The sequence below is a fragment of the Lepisosteus platostomus genome, chromosome 2 (genome assembly GCF_059453375.1).
Source record: "Lepisosteus platostomus isolate fLepPlt1 chromosome 2, fLepPlt1.hap1, whole genome shotgun sequence".
Taxonomy (NCBI): Eukaryota; Metazoa; Chordata; class Actinopteri; order Semionotiformes; family Lepisosteidae; genus Lepisosteus; species Lepisosteus platostomus.
This window is the reverse complement of record NC_142612.1, coordinates 33295419-33316745: the sequence shown is the minus strand read 5'-3', so window position 1 is coordinate 33316745 and position 21327 is coordinate 33295419. Positions and strand designations below refer to the sequence as shown.

Genomic DNA, 21327 nt, shown 5'->3' with positions numbered 1-21327 from the left:
GGAAAATCATTTTTACATTCAGTCTTTAATTATAGTAGATGTACTACTATTGTTAATGAAAATTATTTTTCAATTTTTATGTTAAAAAGTAGATTTTATTTATTTTCCAAATAAATATAATGAAATCAGACTAATAGCACATAAAAATGATGGTTGTATGAAAAAACACAGTTTAGAATAGAAAACGAGAAGCATCATAACTTGGAAAAAAAAGGAATTTTAGTTCATTTCTTGATATGATTGTTTAATGCAAATGGGTACTTTTCTGACATTAAAACATTTTATAGTTGTTAGTATTACTCAGAGAAATGCCCGTGTCTAGATCAGAACAACATTAAATATTTATAAAATGAGTGTAAAATTAGAGGTGTTAACACATTGATGAAGATTTATTAGGTTCCGTTCATAGTATTTAGCTATTATTTTTGTTAATTGCTGGAAAACAGTAATTATGTGAAGATACATTTTCAGCATTCTTTTCTTTGGTGGGTATATGTGCATAGTTATTTACATAGATAATTGTGTTTTTCAGTTAGAGGACGTGATGATGATGAATATTGTATGCAATGTCAAGGTGTTTTGAACATGGCCTTTAGTCCTTTAGTCCTTTAGTCATTCAGAGAAAAGAAGAAAAATAACAATGAATGACTTAATGTACACCAATGTACACAGATTTGTGCCACAAATATTTATTGATATTCTAAAAAAAGATCTGTATTTTGATAAAGACCTTGTGCTGACGTCCAGTGATGTGTCCTGCTTATGCTAGAACCTACAGTGTGCAATTCATTTCGCAGTGGAACCTGGAACTCAAACCTGTTAACTCACTGTTTTGGTATAGTGATGCACTCCACTGGGGGATTTTATTGCAGATGGCCTCAGTGTCTCAACACTGACCTCATCTTCTCTGATGTCTTCTGCATACAAGAAGAGATGGGCATCCAACAGGACTGCAAGAAGCTGAAATGAGACAGTATTGAAGTATTGACCTAACATTTAAATTGGCCCAGCTGGAGAGCATTGAGGAAGATTACATTTTTGCCAAACTTTCTGCTGAAAGGGATACCATCACCTGCCACCACCAGGCCCAATGAAGCTTTGAGAGCACATGGGAGTTCTGATGAATCCAGTGCAAAGAGACACCTTTATCTTATACCTTCATCTTTAAACTCCCTCACTATGTTCCCTTACTCTACAACTTATTAGGTCGGAGCATTATCATCGTACAGCCTGATCTTTATAGATCTCAGCAACTAAGCAGGACAAGACCACGTCAGTAGTGGGTTACCATTAATGCCTTAAGCAATAATACTGAACAATAGTGATCAACTCAGAAGTACATTGAACATGAACCTAACCGTCCTGTAAATTTTGTTTGAATTTTCCTGTGAGCTTCACCAAACCTTTGGTTATGCCTCTAAAAATAAAATTATCTGTACTCTTTTTCTTTTTACTCTTGATTTGTGAATATTGCTACACATCTACAACACATGGAAGAGAGTCACAGTTCGTACTGGAGACAAATCTGAGGCCGCTTTCACTTTAAATGATGCTTTAATTTATGGAAGGTGATACCCGTGGAAATTAAAATTACAGAGACCCAACCCAAATGAGAAAACAATGGAAAATGCTTCTTCTGGGGGTGGCAATTTATCAGAATGATGGTAGCTTCTGTTTCTAACACAGTTGCTTTCATTTCTTGTTTTGTTCTGAAGCACAGTACAGAAAACTGTGTACTACCTTTGTTTTTGTCTTTTGTGGGCACACAGTCAAACGTCTGAGCAAACCTGAAGCATTAGGCTATTAGAGGTTACGTAAAGTGAGAACCACAGTTTCCTTGAGCAGGACATTCAAATTTCTATTCTGTCTGCTGGCTTACATTCACTTTAATAGAGTCCGGCGATGCAGAAGCACTGAGGTGACACTGTGACTTGCCTGTGCAGTAGCCCTGTGCAGGGGTATGAGCTCCTGCTGTAAACTGTATATCTCTTTTAATTCTGCAGTCAAACAGCATGCAAGTGGACACAGTTGTCTGTGCTTTTGTTCTACTGCTGAGACAAATTCAAACTCAAGGTAAGAGAAACAACAGCTCCAGTAAATAGTAACAACAGAAAATATCTGTAGGAAGGTTGTAGCCTTATCATTGCTGTTAAGAGCAGACAGAGCTGGATGGTTTTTATCACTGCCCTTGGTCATGCTCATATCTTTGCATAGCACAATATGGCAGAACTTGGTGAAACATAAAAGGAACTTCTTAATTTAGAATGATGCAAGCACTGTTAATTTAAACTCAAAGGAAAATCTTGCCAAAAGACACAATTATTAAAATGTGCTCCCTTAAATGTCCAGAAGGAACACTGGAACTACACTGATAATTATATTTAGATGTTTATTTATTATTTCTCATTATTTCTATTTTGGTCACAATTCAAGTGTCCTTGCCATTTATACTCTATACTTTACACAACAGAGAAGTGCATTTAATTATGTCACAATACTCTTTTTCGATAACAATGTTTAAATTATTTTTTACAGAAACTCAGCATGTAAGTTTTATCACGGGGACGGATGTGTCTCTACAATGTTTGAACTGGACAGTTAAGGAAGTAGTGTATGAAAAATGGGAATTCAACAGGACCAGCAGGACTGGGTGTTTGGTGACTTTACAGTATGATAACAATACTGTAAACAGCAGGTGTGGTGATTCCAGAATAACAATAATGAAGAAGCACGACAGTCACTTTCTTCACATATCACACTTTCAGAGTTCTGATGAAGGGAGTTACAGGTGTGAGATTGTTGAGCCTAATGGGATGCATACGATGCATTTTAACGTAGCTGCACAGGGTGAGTAAAAAGATTGCTGACACTTGACAATACCAAATACTCTGTGTGTGGTATGTGTTTTTTGTTCTTTATAAACAGCGCATCATTTTCTAAAGTCACATTCATTACCAATGAGAAAACAATGGAGACTCTAATTAAATAAAATTTAGTTTAGATGAATGCAGCAGAGCATATGGATGGGACTTACAAAGTTAACAATAACACACAAACACTGTTGTATTTTTTTGTCTGGCTGCACTACCTGAATGCAGAAAGGAGACCCACTGCTTTGACCCCTTAGACTCCTCGGCCTGGAACTGTATACTCAGCTACACTGTGTCATCAGTGTACATCACAAAACCTTTTATTTAACTACCCTGTCCTACCTACTGTAGTACCTTGTGTGTAAAAAATGTTCATAGCAAGTTAAAGACAAGTGCACAATTATGGGTAAAGATTTTAACAAAATTCAAAAAGTGTAATCTCAGTCTGTAACTGACAAAAGAATTCAGTGCTTAATCAAGACATATTTAGAAGAAGATATTACAAAGCGACACATTGACATGAGTGACTGTTTATAGGCCAACAATACAGGCAGTATGTGGTACAAAAAAGTATTCATCAGATCTGTTCACGACTTGGTTTGTATCATTCAAGGTGGTTTCCTTCCTGTGTTCAAAGAAAAGCAAATTAAGAAACAAATAAAAAATCACTTTTGAAATCTGAAATTGAAGTGAGTGTACATTATATACACCCATTCAACTCTGCTGTCCACATGTTCACTGAGTTAGATTAACATGGCTGGCTTCCTTCCCCACAGGCAGAAACACGTGAAAAGTCTTGGATGGTTTAAGACAAGGGTGTCCAAATTTTTTTATTGTGGGCCAGATATAAAACAAAATATGGAGTGGCGGGCCACAGGCTACCCCTAATAATAAAAATAAACAAATAATACCCGATATAAGTGCATTCCAATAACCAAATTGCCTTTTAATTAAGGATACCACCGTAATAGGTGAGTTTTTATGCATTTCGTACTGTAAGCTTGAAATGACCTATATAAATAATAATATTATCTCATTTTTATATAACTGTAAGATTTCACAAAGTTTAGTCACTAGTGATGACTCTACTAATGGGAACAGTGATGCTGTGCCTTGGACTGCAGAATCGCTATTGAGTCAGGTGTGAGTGTTGTTGTGGAGATTCGGAGCACATCACAGACACACTTGCCTCTGAACTTGGGGGAAAAGTATTCATTTTATCAGCGTGGCTGGAATCTCCTGCATTCGCTGTCAATTTTTCGATTCTTTGGTTCTGCGATTTTGAAAAGCTTGCTAACCTTAAGGTACAGAAATAAAGTTTTGAGATTTGATTTTATCCGATGGCGACACCTAATGTTCAAAATAGGAACTGCATATTTTACTTCATACTGGGCCAAATCTAATTATAGTTCTCGTGGGCCGTTTCAGTAACAGTGGCGGTCTGCAACTGGCCCGCGGGCCATAGTTTGGATACCCCTGGTTTAAGACTTCGGTCCAAGCTACTCAAATTTGAGTCAAATCCAACCCTTAACATTTCACTTTCTCAATCTTTTAGCGCTCAAGTGTCCAATAACCATAGAGTGTTTCTACAATTGCAGTAACATCTTATGGTTTGTGAATTCATCTACAAAATAAGAGTTAGGTGCCTTGACTCTACTTTTTATTTCTTCAGGTAATGAAAGTGATGGAATAGTATCCAGTGAAACCAGTTCGGATGCACGATGGAGGATATATGCTTCTGCTGGAGTTATAAGTGTTGCATTGATTTTAGCCATAATTTTCAAGAGAAATATAAAAGCAGGTTAGAAATTCACCTACCACCTTGCTCAATCACTCCACCCTATTAAAGTATTTAAGCAGTATTCCTTTTGAGCTTTCTACCTGCTTTGGTGTTCTCTCTCAGTCTACACGGCTCCTGATCTTTCACATTTTGAACTACTCACCTTGGATCTGGCCTGACGTTCGGACATTCCAAGATAAAGGACTTCTGACTCCCGTTTTCGACAACTCTTTGGATTGCGACTTTGTTTTGGCTGCTGTCTCGCCTCCTGAACTGGAACAGGGTCCTACTCCATCTGCTCTGTAAACCCATCCGCAACAGAACCCTATTCTCAATTGTTCAATATTAACGATAATTGGTTGTAATGGAAAGTTACTGAGAGAAAGTGTTTTATCCTAAAAATGTTGTTTACGGGCAGAGCTGTGCTGCAGAAGCAACTGGATTCTTAGAACAAAGTGAGATTGCACCCAGCGAGTCAAGGGCATGGGATGTTTTAATAACGTTTATCTCTGCCGCATGAAAAAGGTAGTTTTTTGCGTAACTACTCTCTTTCTTTGCTTAAAGCAGAAACCTATAATGAATGGAAAATTACTCCTTCGCCTATCCTTGAAGTGTTGTATCAGCAAAAGATATAAAACAAGGCACCCTCCCGACGCGCTTTGAATCTGCTTCCACTGTCTGCACAGTCAGAAGGATGCTGTTCCCATATTGCAGTATGAATAAATGTCCTACTGAATGAATGAGAACACCTCTTCTGGTGTAACGCTGCTCTGTAGAGGTGAAAAGGATCCGATGCAGATGCAGGAGTCGCAGGGAGGTAAGTAAACGTACCGAGCAAATCCAGGAGCTGAGTCGTAGTCTGAAGGCGAAGGTAAGTCGAGATCCGGTAAAGGCACTGGTGGCGAACAATCCAAAACGTGAGACAGAATCGAAGTCGAAAAGAGAGCTACAGGGTCAAATCCAAAACAAGCAATGATAGCAAACAATCCAAGGGGCGAGACGAGATCCGAAGTCCGAAGGCAAAAGGTGCAGGCAGAATTCCAGGAAGGCAAAAGAGGGGTAAGAACGCTAGGCTGAGCAACCAGTAGAGAACTCAATACCGAGCAACGGGAATCAGGTACGAATGGTATAAATAACCCGGCGTGCCGCACGGTAGAGCAATTGCAGGTGTGTTAACTCGTGCGGCGGCGCTTGTTAGTAGTAATCCGCTGCTGGTGCTGATTGGCTCACTTACGTGTAGATCTCCGCTGGCTGGTGGTCGTGACAGTACCCCCCCCTTCACGGGAGGCTCCCGACGCCCGAGACGGCCGATTAGGATAGTCCCTGTGAAAGTCACTGATTAGTGTAGGGTCCAAAATATCCTTCTCTGGAACCCAAGATCTCTCCTCGGCACCAAAACCCTCCCAGTCGACTTAATACTGAAGGGTACCGCGGTTCCATCTGGAGTCAATGATCTTGTGGACCGTATAAGCCGGGCGCCCCTGAATGCGACGAGGAGGTGGCGGGCGATGTTGGGGAGCCGCAAGGGGCGAGCGGTAAACAGGTTTCAGGAGGGAGACATGAAATGAGGGGTGGATTCTGAGGGTAAGGGGGAGAGCAAGGCGGAAGGTAACCGGGGTGATCCGGAAACGAATCCGGAAGGGACCAAGGGCGGTGTGGGATTGGAAGCGGGTGAAGGAGGCCAGCCTTCCTAGAGCGCGGAGTCTTGCTCCTGGCACAGACCGGGCAAGCCCGGACGTACTCTGCTGCATCAGATCGCATGGAAGGCCACCAAAAGTCCCTGGTGAGGAGGTCCAGAGTGCGTCTGCATCCCGGGTGGCCGGCAAACCGGGAATCATGTCCCCACTGCAAAACCGCAGAACGTAAGTTGTTCGGGACGAAAAGCTTATCCGGGGGGCAGCACAGAGGAACTGTAGTTCCGTTGAGGGCACGCCTGACCTGATCTTCAATGGAGCAATGAATCGCTGCCACGATTCTGTTAGGAGAGATGATTGGTTCAGGTGTGTCATCCAGGTCTGGGGGGTCATGGAGCCGAGAGAGTGCATCAGCCCTCCCATTCTTGGAGCCAGGAGTGTAAGTGATAACAAAATTGAATCGAGAAAAGAAAAGTGACCAACGGGCCTGACGCGAGTTGAGGCACTTGGCAGATTGAATATAGGACAGGTTTTTATGGTCCGTGATAATGACAAAGGGGTGCTGAGCCCCCTCCAGCCAGTGTCTCCATTCCTCGAGGGCCAGCTTGATAGCTAGGAGTTCCCGATTGCCCACATCATAGTTAACCTCAGCAGGAGAGAGCTTCTTGGAAAAGAAAGCACATGGATGAGGGAGGCGATCCTCTTCGAGGCGCTGGGAGAGGACTGCACCAACCCCATGGGCAGAGGCGTCAACTTCAACAATGAAAGGCCGGGAGGGATCCGGATGCCGTAGGAGAGGAGCGGAGCTAAAGAGACGTTTCAAGCGCAGGAATGCCTGGTTAGCCTCCGGATTCCATTTACCCCGACTAGGACGGTTGCGGGTCAGAGCCGTAATGGGCGCCACCACGGAGCTAAAGTTCCGGATGAATCGCCTGTAGAAGTTGGCAAAACCTAGAAAGCGTTGGATTTGCTTCAAATTACGTGGCACAGGCCAATCATTGATAGCTGCCACCTTGGCTGAGTCCATCTCGACTCCAAGAGGAGAAATAATGTAGCCCAGAAAGTGAATCTTAGAAGCATGAAAAATGCATTTCTCAAGGTTGGCGTAGAGCTGGTTGTCGATGAGTCTGGACAAGACCTCCTGGACGTGATGGACATGTTCCTGAGGGTCGGTGGAAAAAATGAGGATGTCATCCAAGTATACCAAGACAAATTTTCCAATAATGTCCCTAAAGATGTCATTTATGAAGGATTGGAAGACTGCCGGGGCATTAGCGAGTCCAAAAGGCATCACCTGATATTCATAGTGGCCTTGCGTGGTCATAAAGGCCGTCTTCCACTCATCCCCTTCACGGATCCTGATTAAATTATAAGCCCCCCGTAGATCTAGTTTTGAGAAAATGGAGGCTCCACGTAGGGACTCCAGAGCGGCTGGGATTAAAGGCAAGGGGTAGGGATGTTTGACTGTAATGGAGTTCAGGCCTCTGTAATCAATACACGGCCTCAAGGAGCCGTCCTTCTTCCCTATGAAGAAGAACCCAGCACAGGCTGGGGACGAGGAGGGACGAATAAAACCAGAATTCAGGGCCTCCTTGATATAATCCTGCAGGGCTTCATTCTCTGTCTGAGTGAGCGGGTAGATCCGTCCTTTGGGTGGGAGTGCTCCTGGAAGCAAATCTATTGCACAGTCATAGGTGCGGTGAGGGGGGAGCGATAGAGCTTTCTGTTTGTCAAAGGCTTGCTTCAAATGTGCATATTGGGGGGGAATAATAGAGTGTTCTTCCAAGAGGTTTACTGAAGCAGCAACCTTGAGTGGAGGACGACAACAGTTGTCACGACAGGCATGGCTCCAGGCAATGATCTCATTCTTGGCCCAGGAGATGGGGGCATCATGCTTTTTGAGCCAGGGAAGGCCCAGGATCACAGGGTAAGCAGGGGAGTCCAGGAGAAGGAGTGAAATGTCCTCCACGTGAGTGGCACCAACAGTAAGGGATAGGGGAATGGTCTGCCAGGAAATACGTCCAGGAGCGATCGGTGACCCATCCAACGTTTGAATGCAGATAGGGGGTGAAAGCGGAGCAAGAGGAATATCCCACTTCTTAGCAAAAGAGGCATCCATAAAATTCCCAGCTGCCCCTGAAGGTGCGTGTCCATCCAGGAAATCTCAGCTGGGAATAAAGGCCCTGAAGAGGATTGTGAAAAAACAGCACTACTGACACTAACAGTAGGCAGTGGGGGAGCTCGAGGTGGATGTGGGGGTCTCAAAGGACAAGTAGCGAGCAGGTGACCCGACGCAGAGCAGTACAGACACAGCCCCTCCTGACGGCGCCTTTCCTTTTCCTCCAAGGACAGGGGTGCATGTGGCAGGGTGGGCGTCACGAGGGGAGGACCCATGGGGCGCACAGGTCTGCTTCCTGGGTGTCTCTCCGCTCTCCGCAGCCGAATGCGAGTGTCCAATTCAACTACCGCAGCGATAGCCGCCTCTAGAGACCAGGTTGGTAAGGACATGAGCACCAGGTGGTCCTTTAGATCCTCCGAGAGACCCTTAGCGAAGAGGCAAACCAAAGCTTCCGGGTTCCAGGCAGACTCCGTGGCGAGGGCTTGGAATTCAGCCACATAATCTTGCAGTGGTCTGTCGCCCTGGCGAAGAGAGGAAAGCCGAAGGCAAGTCAAATCCGGGTTGCTTTGAGAAAAACGCGCCTGGAGACGGTCAGCAAAAAGCTGAAAGTCAGAGAACAGCTGATCTCCTCTAGCAAGCAATACTGCAGCCCAATCCAATGCTTTGCCTGTGAGCAAGGAAAGTGCGAATCCGATCCTCTGTCGAGAAGTAGAAAAACGCTCAGGCTGCAGCTGAAAAGCCAGGGAGCACTGGGCAATAAAGCCCCTGCAGCCTGCAGGATTGCCGTCATACTTCTCCAGGAGTACAAATGGTAAAGTTGAGGGAGTGGTGGGCGGGGCCGCGGTGGTTGGAGCAGGTGTTTGTAAAAAAGGCGTTGTAGGAATCGGTGCGGGAGCCGGCGAAACAGGGGAAGAAAAAAAGCCAGGCGACTTGGTTAGTGAGCAGTTGGAGAGAAGATTGAAGCTGGGCGATGGTTTGGGATTGCTGCGGGAGAAGGGAACGAAGGGTCTGTGCGTCTGCGGGATCCATAATTCGGCTCGGTATTCTGTAACGCTGCTCTGTAGAGGTGAAAAGGATCCGATGCAGATGCAGGAGTCGCAGGGAGGTAAGTAAACGTACCGAGCAAATCCAGGAGCTGAGTCGTAGTCTGAAGGCGAAGGTAAGTCGAGATCCGGTAAAGGCACTGGTGGCGAACAATCCAAAACGTGAGACAGAATCGAAGTCGAAAAGAGAGCTACAGGGTCAAATCCAAAACAGGCAATGATAGCAAACAATCCAAGGGGCGAGACGAGATCCGAAGTCCGAAGGCAAAAGGTGCAGGCAGAATTCCAGGAAGGCAAAAGAGGGGTAAGAACGCTAGGCTGAGCAACCAGTAGAGAACTCAATACCGAGCAACGGGAATCAGGTACGAATGGTATAAATAACCCGGCGTGCCGCACGGTAGAGCAATTGCAGGTGAGTTAACTCGTGCGGCGGCGCTTGTTAGTAGTAATCCGCTGCTGGTGCTGATTGGCTCGCTTACGTGTAGATCTCCGCTGGCTGGTGGTCGTGACATCTGGCTCTTCTTTGATAAAATTCCATGACACGGTTCTCCCCTGGAATGCTGATTTAAAATTGAATAATGAAATTTACTCTTTGCAGAACAGCATTAGAATCCCTTTTTTCAGTTTAACTCAAATTTTGTATTAATGTTTAATGTATTAATTTAAATTATATTAACATATTAATGATGCATGCCTCACCTAATATATTGCTTGACTGCATTTGTTGTCTTTTCATATTGCATAAGGAATCAAATGCATGTTTTGAAGCCTCAGTCCATGATAATACTGGTCCTGAAAAACAAAACAGTCACATAGTTGGGCCTAAAGAGAAAATCAGATAAAATACCCAGTGCTTAAACTGTAACAAATATATTACTATTGTTTAATGTCATTCTTAAATGACAATGTGAAAGCTGGAGATTTAGTTGGAATGTAAAGTGTTTTAAGAGCAAGATATTGCAGCATCAAATCCATAGTGTGTGACCTACTGACAGCACTTAATTTTTTCAAGTACACTCTGAGCAGAATCATTCAAGGGATATCAAAACCCTCTAAGCAGTGTTCGTCAAAGCAAAAACTGGTGATGGAATAGTTGCTGCAAGCAGAATAAAGAATCTTATGTTTGCAAAAAAATACACAGATAGGATTATATCAGTCTTGGATCTCCCCTGGAGGTCTGCCCTGAAAGGATGTTTTTCAGTAGAAACACAAGACATTAAAACGAATAATGAAAAGGAAAGAAAAGAGTTTGATGATACATTCAATTATACATTCAAACCCTTAAGCAATTAAGAATTACAGCCTTTCCACTGGAGCTGGAAATCTACGATTAGCCAGGGGAAAACTGAGTGAGATTCTACAATGAGTCTGCACTGCCATGATAACAGTGAATTACTAATCTTATAAGAAGCTGCATAATTATGTGTACAGGATCTCTCTGAAGCATTTTGTGGCTGAAAGGTAAGGGAAACAGAAATGCTCTATATCTCTTATTAAACAAAAAAATAATTAACTTTTAATATGATAAATTCATGCAAGGAAGCAAAATGCTCTTAAATCCCATTCAAGAAAATAATATTTTGGTGATGAATCTCTTTTATACTTATTGCCTGGGACATGCATTTTGAAGAACACATGGGCAACTAACTCTGCATTTGAATATGTTTTTGACATCTATTTCTAACCAAACCCCAGTACAGGATTTTGCTCTCCAAGATTTATTTTAAAATGTGAATAAGAATAATGTGAGAAAGTTCCTATATGCTTTTGACTAATATGTCTGAATTTTATAATTTTGTTATAAAATGTAGTTACATTTTAACTATTGCTGCAGTCTGCTGTTAAAATAATTTGAACCTTAATAAAGATATTGTCATCATTTCTCATCTGATTATTCTGCTTGCAGAACATTGCTCACACTTTAAAGAACATTACTTTGGCAGAACCCCAGCTAGTTAGCTGTTACATGTGTATTTATCTATCTAATAGATTTACTGGACCTATATTGTGATTGTAATATAATGGCCAGACATTATGAAATCACTGTGCAATCCATACTTAATTACAATTACTGGCATGCTGATTGGAATTACTAGCAGTACGAAATATAATTGATTATATGTGAAAAAAATGGGACCAAGCAATGGGATAAAATATATTTTAGTCTGAATTTATATCTGTATGGTTTTTACCTGTAATTCAAAGATATTGTTACCGTTAACTGTTTTTATTGTTTGGTGGAAGTCTGCATAAGCATTTTGTCACATCGGATCATCAGTAGTTTATCAGTAGTTTTCAAATACGTTTATGAATTTTGAATAATATTATTCTCTTGAATTTCCCTTCTCTGATGTCTGCATGCACTTGTCATTGACATTTTTGGTTATTCATAGCCCATGTATTCTGACACCCACACAGCACTAAACTAAGCATAGCCTCCAGAGCAGGTGGTAATGTTATACTGTGAACAAGATGTCTCATGTTATTGATCAGCAATCTAGTGCTGAGTATGAGTAGCTTTGAATATGAGAACATATGCCCATGATTTTTATACTGTATGTGACAATTAATCTGCAGGATTAGTTATTGGAGGTACAGATGTAGCCATTCAAAATGCACGGTAAAGCCCCATTACCATGGGAATTGAGCTACAGGCTACCGCAGTACGTGATTCTCTGGCCAAAATGATCAACAGGTGGCACTTGTGGTGCATTAGTTATTAGTGAAATTATTTCTTCATTTAATCTCTGTACTGTGCATGTTTAAAACTGCTTAATATGGAATTTTACAACTGAATGGGAATTTTGGTAGCTGAGCATAAAAATAACAGGAGCATAATGTCTCTGAACGTCATAAACTATATCAATTTGAGAATATAAAAATATTATACAAACCGTATATGGCTGGTGGTGGTAGTTTAAAAAAATACACAACAGTCCCTGAATTTCTTATATAGCTCAAAGTATTACTGCAGTTCTCTTTCTTTGTAAACATCTGCATCAATTTGACTCATTCACTCATGATTACTTTGGAAACATTTTGCCTGTCCCTTTAAGCTCTGGGACATGTTTCGAAGTGGCATGTTGATTCAATGGCCTTGGTACCTGCCTCGTATTCTGGACGCCTGTGTTTGATTCCTGCTCAGGGCACACATTTTCCTTTAACAAGTAAAGATTCCTTTAAAAAAAATAGTAAATATTATGGACACACTATAATGATTTTCTTTTTGGTATTTCTAAATATCACAACGTGTTCAAAGTTAAGTTATATTGAGTGGGCAAACGTGAATACCGTCAACAGTGGGAGTAAAAAACAGTTCAACTGGTTTAATTCAAGTCAATTCAAAATACCTTCTTCATTCAAGTGGGACAATTAATCGAGAATACCGAAACGGTATTAAAAAGGTCTGCTGAAACTGAACTATAATAACGTATCTGATCATTATTAACACTATGAATTTATTAATAACAACTAATAATTTCAAATTGCTTTATTTTGAAATTGTATTTTGTTCAGGGTGTTTTGTCACTGTTTTCACAACCTTCGCTTTTTTTATTAAAATGCCTTTTGTGAGACAGGGTGTTCCAGACCTCTCTTTAATTTCTGAAACTCCCTCTGTATTTCCTGTTTTCACAGAGATAAGAATAAACTACATATGCAAACCTTTTCACAGGTTGAAAGATGTTCTGTACTCAATAGCTCTTTCTCCACAGTATGCGTTATGTTACATTTTTAAGCATCAGTCAAAGCACTCTGAAGACAGTCAAAAAATGTAACCAAAAAGTGTGGGTGAGACTGGTACCTGTCCTGGATAAAACGGTAAGAAAATAATTGGGCTGGTGGATTTACACTTGTAAAAATGTTCCAATTTTAATGCGATACATAAGATATTATTAATAATATTAATAATGAATGACCTTGGACAATCTGTAAGATGAAGAAAAATGGTGGACACATGCTGAGTCTTTTTTCAGTTTTTTCAGTTTGGAATGAACTTTTACGTATTCAATGAAGCTCCGCAGTTCTTTAACATTTTGTCACAAAGGCTAGGAGTGTTACACACCGCTGTGTTTGTTATGTAAAATATACAGTTTTGCTTGGGGATGGGGACGGGATTTTCAGTAGCATGCCCTCTCTTGTCAATGTTTGTTATGCTTTAACATAAGGCAATCGGCAATCAAACGTCCTGTTTTTATAAACACTGTACTGTTTTCTGCACTGTAGTTTTAAAACAAAGACATGCCACATGCATACAGTGTAATGCTGTATGGTTTTAAAGTATTGTGGGAAATACATTTATTTGTACTGTATCAAAGTGGACCTCATTCGCAGCACCCTGCATTACAAACTGTGAGCGTTTCATTGTCTATTGCAAAATAGACAACGCTGCTGCTGCACCCACTGGGCTTCGAGCTTTGAGTCACCTACTTCTTCGACTAGCTTGCAGGAAAATAACTGAAGAAATTTACTATCTAACCATTGCAAAGGGTGCAACTGCAGCAGCCACAAATAAATATTTTTTTTTCTCCTGATCATACCTGTAACACGTTTCACTTCCTTGTGTAACAATGTCTTTTCCGAAATATAAAGCTTCTTTTTTTAAGAATTCGCTACCAATACGTTTCTGAGCGCCGTTAAGAATATTAATTTAATTTAATTTAATAAATGTATATGTATTCAGCTGGTTGTATCAGGGTATTAATTTTATATATCACAGTATTTAAATGTTCAATATACATTCATGTTCTCATAGCGGGGTACTGGGCTCCCGACCCCCCTGACAGACAAAGGTGATACGTGTGTTACTAATTCAAAGGGAAGCCTGTGGCAGAGTTCAGCGCATTTTAAATTAATAAGAGGCTATGAACAGCAGCAGCACCTGTATCAATGTTAGTGGTTTTATAATAAATATAATAATTATTATTATTATTAACAATAATAATAATTAACAAATAATATAATGAATCGCATTTCAAAAAGATTAACTACAGAACGTCTTCTTTTTCTGTTTCAGCTTAATGGGGCAAATACAAAGTCAAATCAGTCAGGATCTCGGAGTTTATCAAGTGCAAAAACATTTCACGTAACAAAAACGTGAAAAAAGCAGACCTTCAATTTAGATCAGGTATCTCTGTAGGTGTCCGAACAGTTCAATGAAATAAGCTGCTGTCACGGACGTCCAAAGGGACTAACCATGGGGAGCAGGAGAGCGGAAAAAGACCCATATGCGTAGCGACGAGACGGGAAAAAGGCCCGGGCTCATTAGTGCAAAGAGTTCAGGAATGCCGTATAGAAACCTATGCCCTCAGGGAGCGGACGTGGGGCGCCCTGGTGCTAGGCGGGTCTCAGGACATCCGAACATCAATGCTGAGCCAGGACAGAGTGCAAGACCCAGAAATATATAGCCCAAGGGAAAGAGAGGGACAGGAAGGACAGCAGACCGGAAACTAGGGACAGGACAGAGAAGGAGTGCCCCCTGGCTGCAGAGGGCGTGACAGCTGCAATACAGTCAGACAGATTTTAAATTCTTGAAGCAAAATAAGCTCTTTAAGGTTTGTCAAAATCAGATTATTTGCAATCAGTACACAACTTCTCAAAAGATACCCGTTTCTCTCATCCATAGGTTTGATTTTTTTTAAATTTTGAAACCTTGGATGGTATGCCTCAGGGACTCATTCATAGTGTAATCCAAATAAAAAAACTGCTGGGCACACCATGATCTTCACATGCAGGTGTGAAGTAGAGTTAAGAGTCTCTGTTTTAAAGGGTTTTGGATTTTTTGTTACGGATTGGCTCCGTACATTAGACCCTATGCGAAGCGGTAAGGGCTGAAGGAAACAGGGGGCGTAATTCGGGGGGAAAACACACAGGGTTTTAATAGTGCAACAAAGTAACTGTGACAGTTCGGGAAACTGGCCCCCAAATCCGAGCGGGTCTGAAGGAGGGTCAGTGCACAGTCCATGAGTCCAAAGCCATCAGATCCTCAGGCATACAGCAGCCTGGTGATAGGCGGGGCCTCGCGACATCCAAACTCTAATGCTGAGCCCTGACCACTGGAGGCACTGGGAATAAATGGAGGGAGACAAAACAAGGCACACCTGGAGAATATACCAGCAATCACGCAGAGCTAATTACGGGAGTAGTGGAGCACCCTCTTGGGGAGGGATGTCGACTATGACATTTGTGTTAAAATTTGTATTTGTTGTAACTTTTAATACAATGGTGAATATAATTGAGGTTCTATGTTTTAAAGTTTAAGCTTTTAAAATCATGCAATGTTTAAGTTAGGCAGGGACATGTCATTGTTTCTTATTTTTGATTTTCTTTAAAAATTGTTTTAAAAATCAGCTTCCCACTTCCACCTTGCCGTAACTATAGTGGGGATGTTCAGGATCTTTGATTTGTTTTGTGGAGTTACTTTTTTTCCTTAGTTCACGCGTGCTGCACTTGGGGTTGTTAATATTACTTATTATTATTGTTAGATATTAGTTGTATTAAGGGTAACTGTGGTGTCCATCATGGCATTCGGTTCATTTTACTCTGCGCCTGACTTTGGAGCAGTTTGAGAAATGTCGCAAGCCAGATGTTAAATCGATAGCGGGTTTTAGTCTCTCGGTTTACTGGGGATGTATTGGATGTTAAACTGAGGAATCGATATACCCCCACGCCCCAGAAAGGTAAAGGTGATAAAGGTGATAAAAATACATTCAAAAGTGTGCAGTATGTTAACACAAACTCTAACAGAGCCACTTGTGAGAGCAAGGTGACTTTCTGCTCAATTACGTGAGAGCTACAGCACAGTCAGATAGATCTTAAATTCTTTAAGCAACATCAGCTGTTTGTCAAAATCACCTACTTTGCACAGTACACGACTTCTGAGAAGATATCTTTTTCTCTCTTGCAATTTCACCCAAGGTTTATTTTTTATAATTCTGAAACTTGGACAATGTGCCTCAGGGACTCATTCATAGTCTATTCAAAATAACCCCCCCTCCGGGTCTCATCTCCCGCTGTTCCGTGAATCCATGAAGTCAGATCCACAGATATACCAAAACAGTAGTGCACATGGCAATGAATGGCAGTGAGTTCATATACTGTATAAATATACTGTATATACAGTATGAGACAGTACGATACAGTATATGTGAAATATTTTTTCTTCATCCAAATTTAAAGTTAAAAAATATAACTGTAATGTAAAAAATATAGCCAAAAGGATCGCTCTAAAGGTGAAATTCCAAGCTAAAAAGACAAAACTCAACGTGTCTTCTCTGTAACACTTCAGTTTACAGCTCGTCCATGGTCATTCATTATTAATAATATATTCCTTATTGCCTTTAAATTGGAGCATTCTTACAAATATAAAAAGAGGTGATACACAACGTGTATCCTCTATAACTCTTCAGTTTACAGAATATATGGTTTAAAGTTTTAAATTTAAAGTTAAATTGTTAAATTCTGAAATTTGGATTAAGACAGAATATAGATTTTCTCAATTCGGATGTAAACCTCAAAGAGATACATCACATTTACAATAAGCTATAATAGTGGACTATTTTTATCTATTCAGCTATGTAAGCTGTAACAAACCAAAAGTAATTCTCTGATCGGGCTTTGATTGGCCTGGGTGCAGCACGCTACATTACAGTCTATTGCCCATTACGACTATAAGGACAATAAAAGCTTTTTTTTAAAAAAAACAAATGTGAAAATGTTTCCAAAACATCCATTTTACCTGCTTAGTTACGTGAATCCATATTAGTATTACTATCAAGTGGTATCTTTTTTTTTACAATAATACAGTAACAGCAAGTGGTGTTCTTACTACGTACTCTTAGAAAAGGATAAAACGTTATAACTTTTTATGAAGTACAGTATAAACTTTATAATGTTAGAACAAGTACATTAAAACCATAACCCACTGTAAGTCACCAAGTTAAAGACTTTGATGCATAAAGTATTTATGAAGAAAGTGGAATACTGGTGTGTACTTTTTTATATTTAGCTACCACTACCATCTACTGTGTGTACATTAGGTACATATTACATTATACTAATGTTTTTATTTTCAGCTACCAAAATTTACCTTTGGATTTTCTGCAAGTGGAGGTAAACCTGAAAGAGGCACATCATGGATAAAAATAAACTCTTTTTTATATATCCAACTGAGCAATCTTGCTTTTATAAAATTTACCTACTTTTAATTTGTGTTTAATTAATGTTTAACATGCTGTAATACACAGTTTAGTAAAACTAATAAAAGTCTAAGCAGTACAACTTAAATTCTTTAATTGGAAAAAGATTGTCCGGGATATGAAACCTGGTGTTTTCTGGCGAAAGCCCAAATTCTTCATATGCCATGTTAAGCTTCCACCTGGCGGTTTCACAAAGTAGTGCAACCCTATTTGAAAAAAACTATGCCCGCAGCCCCTGAACTGCAAACTACTGCAGTATTCCCTGTGCATTTTGAATGGCTGGATCTGTACTTATTACAAGTGAAAATTATCCCTTTAGTTGAGCAATATCTCCAGCTCATTGATAAGACCTGAGTGCAGAATTCATGTTATCTCCCAAGGGGGTTGCTTTCTATTAGCAACATGCTAGAACAATTCTGGATATACTGTCCTTAAATATGAAAATAACCCATCACAAAAACCCATCACATATCCTCCAAGTCAGTGGTTCCCAGTCCTGGAAAATAAAATCCCTGCACTATAAAGATAACTTACAAATCCATATATAAAGTCACAACTATGATCACGTGCTCTGTTGACTTGGAAATTATGTCTCTTTTGGAAAAATGTCTGTCTTTAAAGTCAGCATTGACATTATACAAGTAACATGGTTGAACATGTCTGTGCTAAAGGTCTTGAGCACTCAAGTTAAAGACATTTAGTAATCTTTACATCTCTAATGAAAATTATGTTTTTTTTTTCTTTCTTGCAGGATTTGCCTTACATTGAACCATAATATGTATATGTGGAAAAGACCAATACAATCTACAACATGTAAACTGGGGTGAGATTGACTGAGGACAGTTCTGACATAGTACAGGACAAACATAGAGACTATCATGTATTCATTACTTAACTACTGTTTTGCTCCCAATATTGGATAAAGCTAGAAAATTAATACAAATCTTTATAAAATGTTGGAAGATTTTTTTAAATATCGGGAACAAGAGAGTTCCCGATATTTAAAAAAATATTCCAACATTTTATAAAGATTTGTATTACTTTTCTAATGGAAAATTAATTCTTCAAATTCTTCAAATTAATTCTTCAAAACTTCAAATTCTAATGGAAGTGTCTTGTGTGACATATACAAAGTAGTAATTGCATTACATATTTGCTAGTTATTCATAACTAGCAAATATGTAATGCAATTACTACTTTGTATATGTCACACAAGACACTTCCATTAAATACTGTATTTCATTTTACATCATCACTCACTGCTGTGTAAACCAGATCCTCGGTAGCCCTGTCCTGAATAGTATTTCACTCTTTCTTTCCCTCAAGAGACTTTATAACAAATATATAATTAGTAAAACTCATTTCTATCTCATAAATTGATTTCCATTCTCTGTGCCATCATACAATTTAACATATTGTATTTTTATCAGACCAAACTTCAGAAGATCAGCTACTGGTTATGGTTGCAATCTTTTCAGTTTGGCCCTGCCAGGGACTGGAACAACCTGAAGAGTAAGCTAGGGCCCACCTTCTTACCTGAGGTCATTTTTGGCTGTGATTAAATCTTTCCTGCCTGATACTGTGCATCAAACAGCTTTGGTTTATCATTAAATACCACATTCAAGCTTATACTGCAGTTCTTACTGACTTTCTCTCTTGTTCCTTGAGTACTAATGGACTAGTTTTCACTTATTGACTGTTATTGTTACGATCCCTGCCTCCCGGCAACATGGCCTTACTTCATCAGTCTACCTATCAGTTTACTTATTCACCACCACACCCCCGTCTCATCCTGTACTTAAACACCTGTCTTTTCCTACCTCCTCGCTCGGTATTAGTTTTCCTTTCGAGCTTCCTAGTTGCGCTACTCCTTCTTCTGCTTTGTGTCTTTCTTGGTTTTCGGATTACGGTTTTTCACCCTTAAACGACGGTTTTTCGGATCACGGCTTGGCTTCAGTACTCACTCTCTGTTTTGGATCTCTGGCTTCCCCTGGACTCTCGGGTTGCTCTATTATCTATGGTTTCGGATCACGGTTCACGGTTTGGCTTCGGTAACTCGTTCCCTGTTTGGATCTCTGGCTTCCCCTGGACTCTCGGCTCGTTTCTTCGACTACGGCTTTCTTTGGATCACGGCTCCTGCAAGTAGGTTCCATCACTGGTTTCGGTTTCTCTTACCGAATCTCTTAACAGAATACTGAGCCATTTAACATGGACCCAGCGGAGCAAGAGGAGATTCGCTCGGATTTGGATCAGCACTGGCAAGCCTTACTCCAGTTACAGGCTTCCGTCCAACAGATTTCCGCGCACCTGTTGGCAATGCCGTCTACCAGCAATCGAGAAAGTAACGCTGGAGCTGCCGCTTCATCTCTGCCCCCGCCATCTCCTACACCTGATCACGGCTTGGCTTCAGTACTCACTCTCTGTTTTGGATCTCTGGCTTCCCCTGAACTCTCGGGTTGCTCTATTGTCTACGGTTTCGGATCACGGTTCACGGTTTGGCTTCGGTAACTCGTTCCCTGTTGGGATCCCTGTTGGGATCTCTGGCTTCCCCTGGACTCATACGAATCGCTAACAGTTATGTTAAAAGAGTCTCATATTTAGAATTTGGACCATGTGAAACAAATTTCCTAGTTTTTTAGCAGTCCTTTTAGGTAACAAAGAGAGGGCGTTAGAAAGTCTTTGACGCTACAAAGAAGAGCAGCTGCACATAGAAGAGGGATGCACACATCCAATTTCCCAAATCTCTCTTTGGGCTATGTGGGGAGTCCTCCTGCAGGCTGCACCACACATTCCCCTCATTTCAATAGCGGTTCGCCGGGCCAGTTTCTATGGTCCTTGCCTAGAGCTAATCAAAGTCTCTGCACAGTACCTCCATTCCACTGCCAATGGCTCGTGTGATCTGCAGTTCCTGGACCCATGGTTCCTCTCCTGTGTGGTCTCGCAGCCTGCGATTCCCTTGCACTGCCTGTCCTGGGTCGAGGGCTTTGCGGAAAGAGAGAGTGCCCCTCTATTCAGGCTTCGATCTTCTTAGCCCTTCCGTTAGCCACTCCCCCCCCCACCCAGGGGGTTTTCCGCTGCTTATCAGGAGGAGGCTTGGGTCGTTTGAGAACTGGGAGTATGCAGACCTCAGGTGTTATGGGCCCTATCACTTCTTTGTTTCCTACCCCCTCCCCCTCTGCCCAAGGTGTGGTTCAAACTGGCTCAGCAGCCACTCACACCTCTGTGCCTCAGTACCTAAGCTGTGTTAATTGCTTCCTGTCAGGACGGCCAGTGCGTTCTTAACCTGTTGCTGATTGTGCCCTGTTCGTCGTCTGCATGAGGCGATCGTCAGTGCTCGCGGAACAAAAGAGAAGGGGGCGCTTTTAGGGCTTGGCGGTCGTGCTTCGACCAAAGCCATCTTCTGAGCACCTTAGAAGACGCTCAGACGCATCCAGTACACACCATAAGGAGAAACACGTTCCACAGCAGAGGGATGACACTTCTACTTGAAATGCGAGCTCTTTCAGAAAGAACAAGCACAATATAAATTAGTGCAAGAGTCGACTCTGGTGGGACTCGAACCCACAACCTTTGAATGCCTTCGCATACACCACGTCTAGAAGTCCAATGCGCTATCCATTGCGCCACAGAGCCACTGTGCACCTGACCTTTCACCCGAACCTTTAACCCTACCGTTCTGTGACATC

General features: G+C 41.2%; 1 long non-coding RNA gene and 1 other non-coding gene across 2 annotated transcripts; one reads left to right on the top strand and one right to left on the bottom strand.

The window, feature by feature from the left end:
• Positions 1-1719: 1719 nt before the first annotated feature.
• On the top strand, positions 1720-4670 carry LOC148676320 (uncharacterized). Its single transcript, XR_015926381.1, has 3 exons — positions 1720-2073; positions 2536-2847; positions 4543-4670. It is a non-coding gene; the product is annotated as an uncharacterized LOC148676320 (long non-coding RNA).
• Positions 4671-21181: 16511 nt separating this feature from the next.
• trnar-ucu (transfer RNA arginine (anticodon UCU)) lies at positions 21182-21274 on the bottom strand. The gene is made up of 2 exons: positions 21238-21274; positions 21182-21217 (listed from the first exon to the last, which is right to left on the bottom strand). It is a non-coding gene; the product is annotated as a tRNA-Arg (tRNA).
• Positions 21275-21327: the final 53 nt, after the last annotated feature.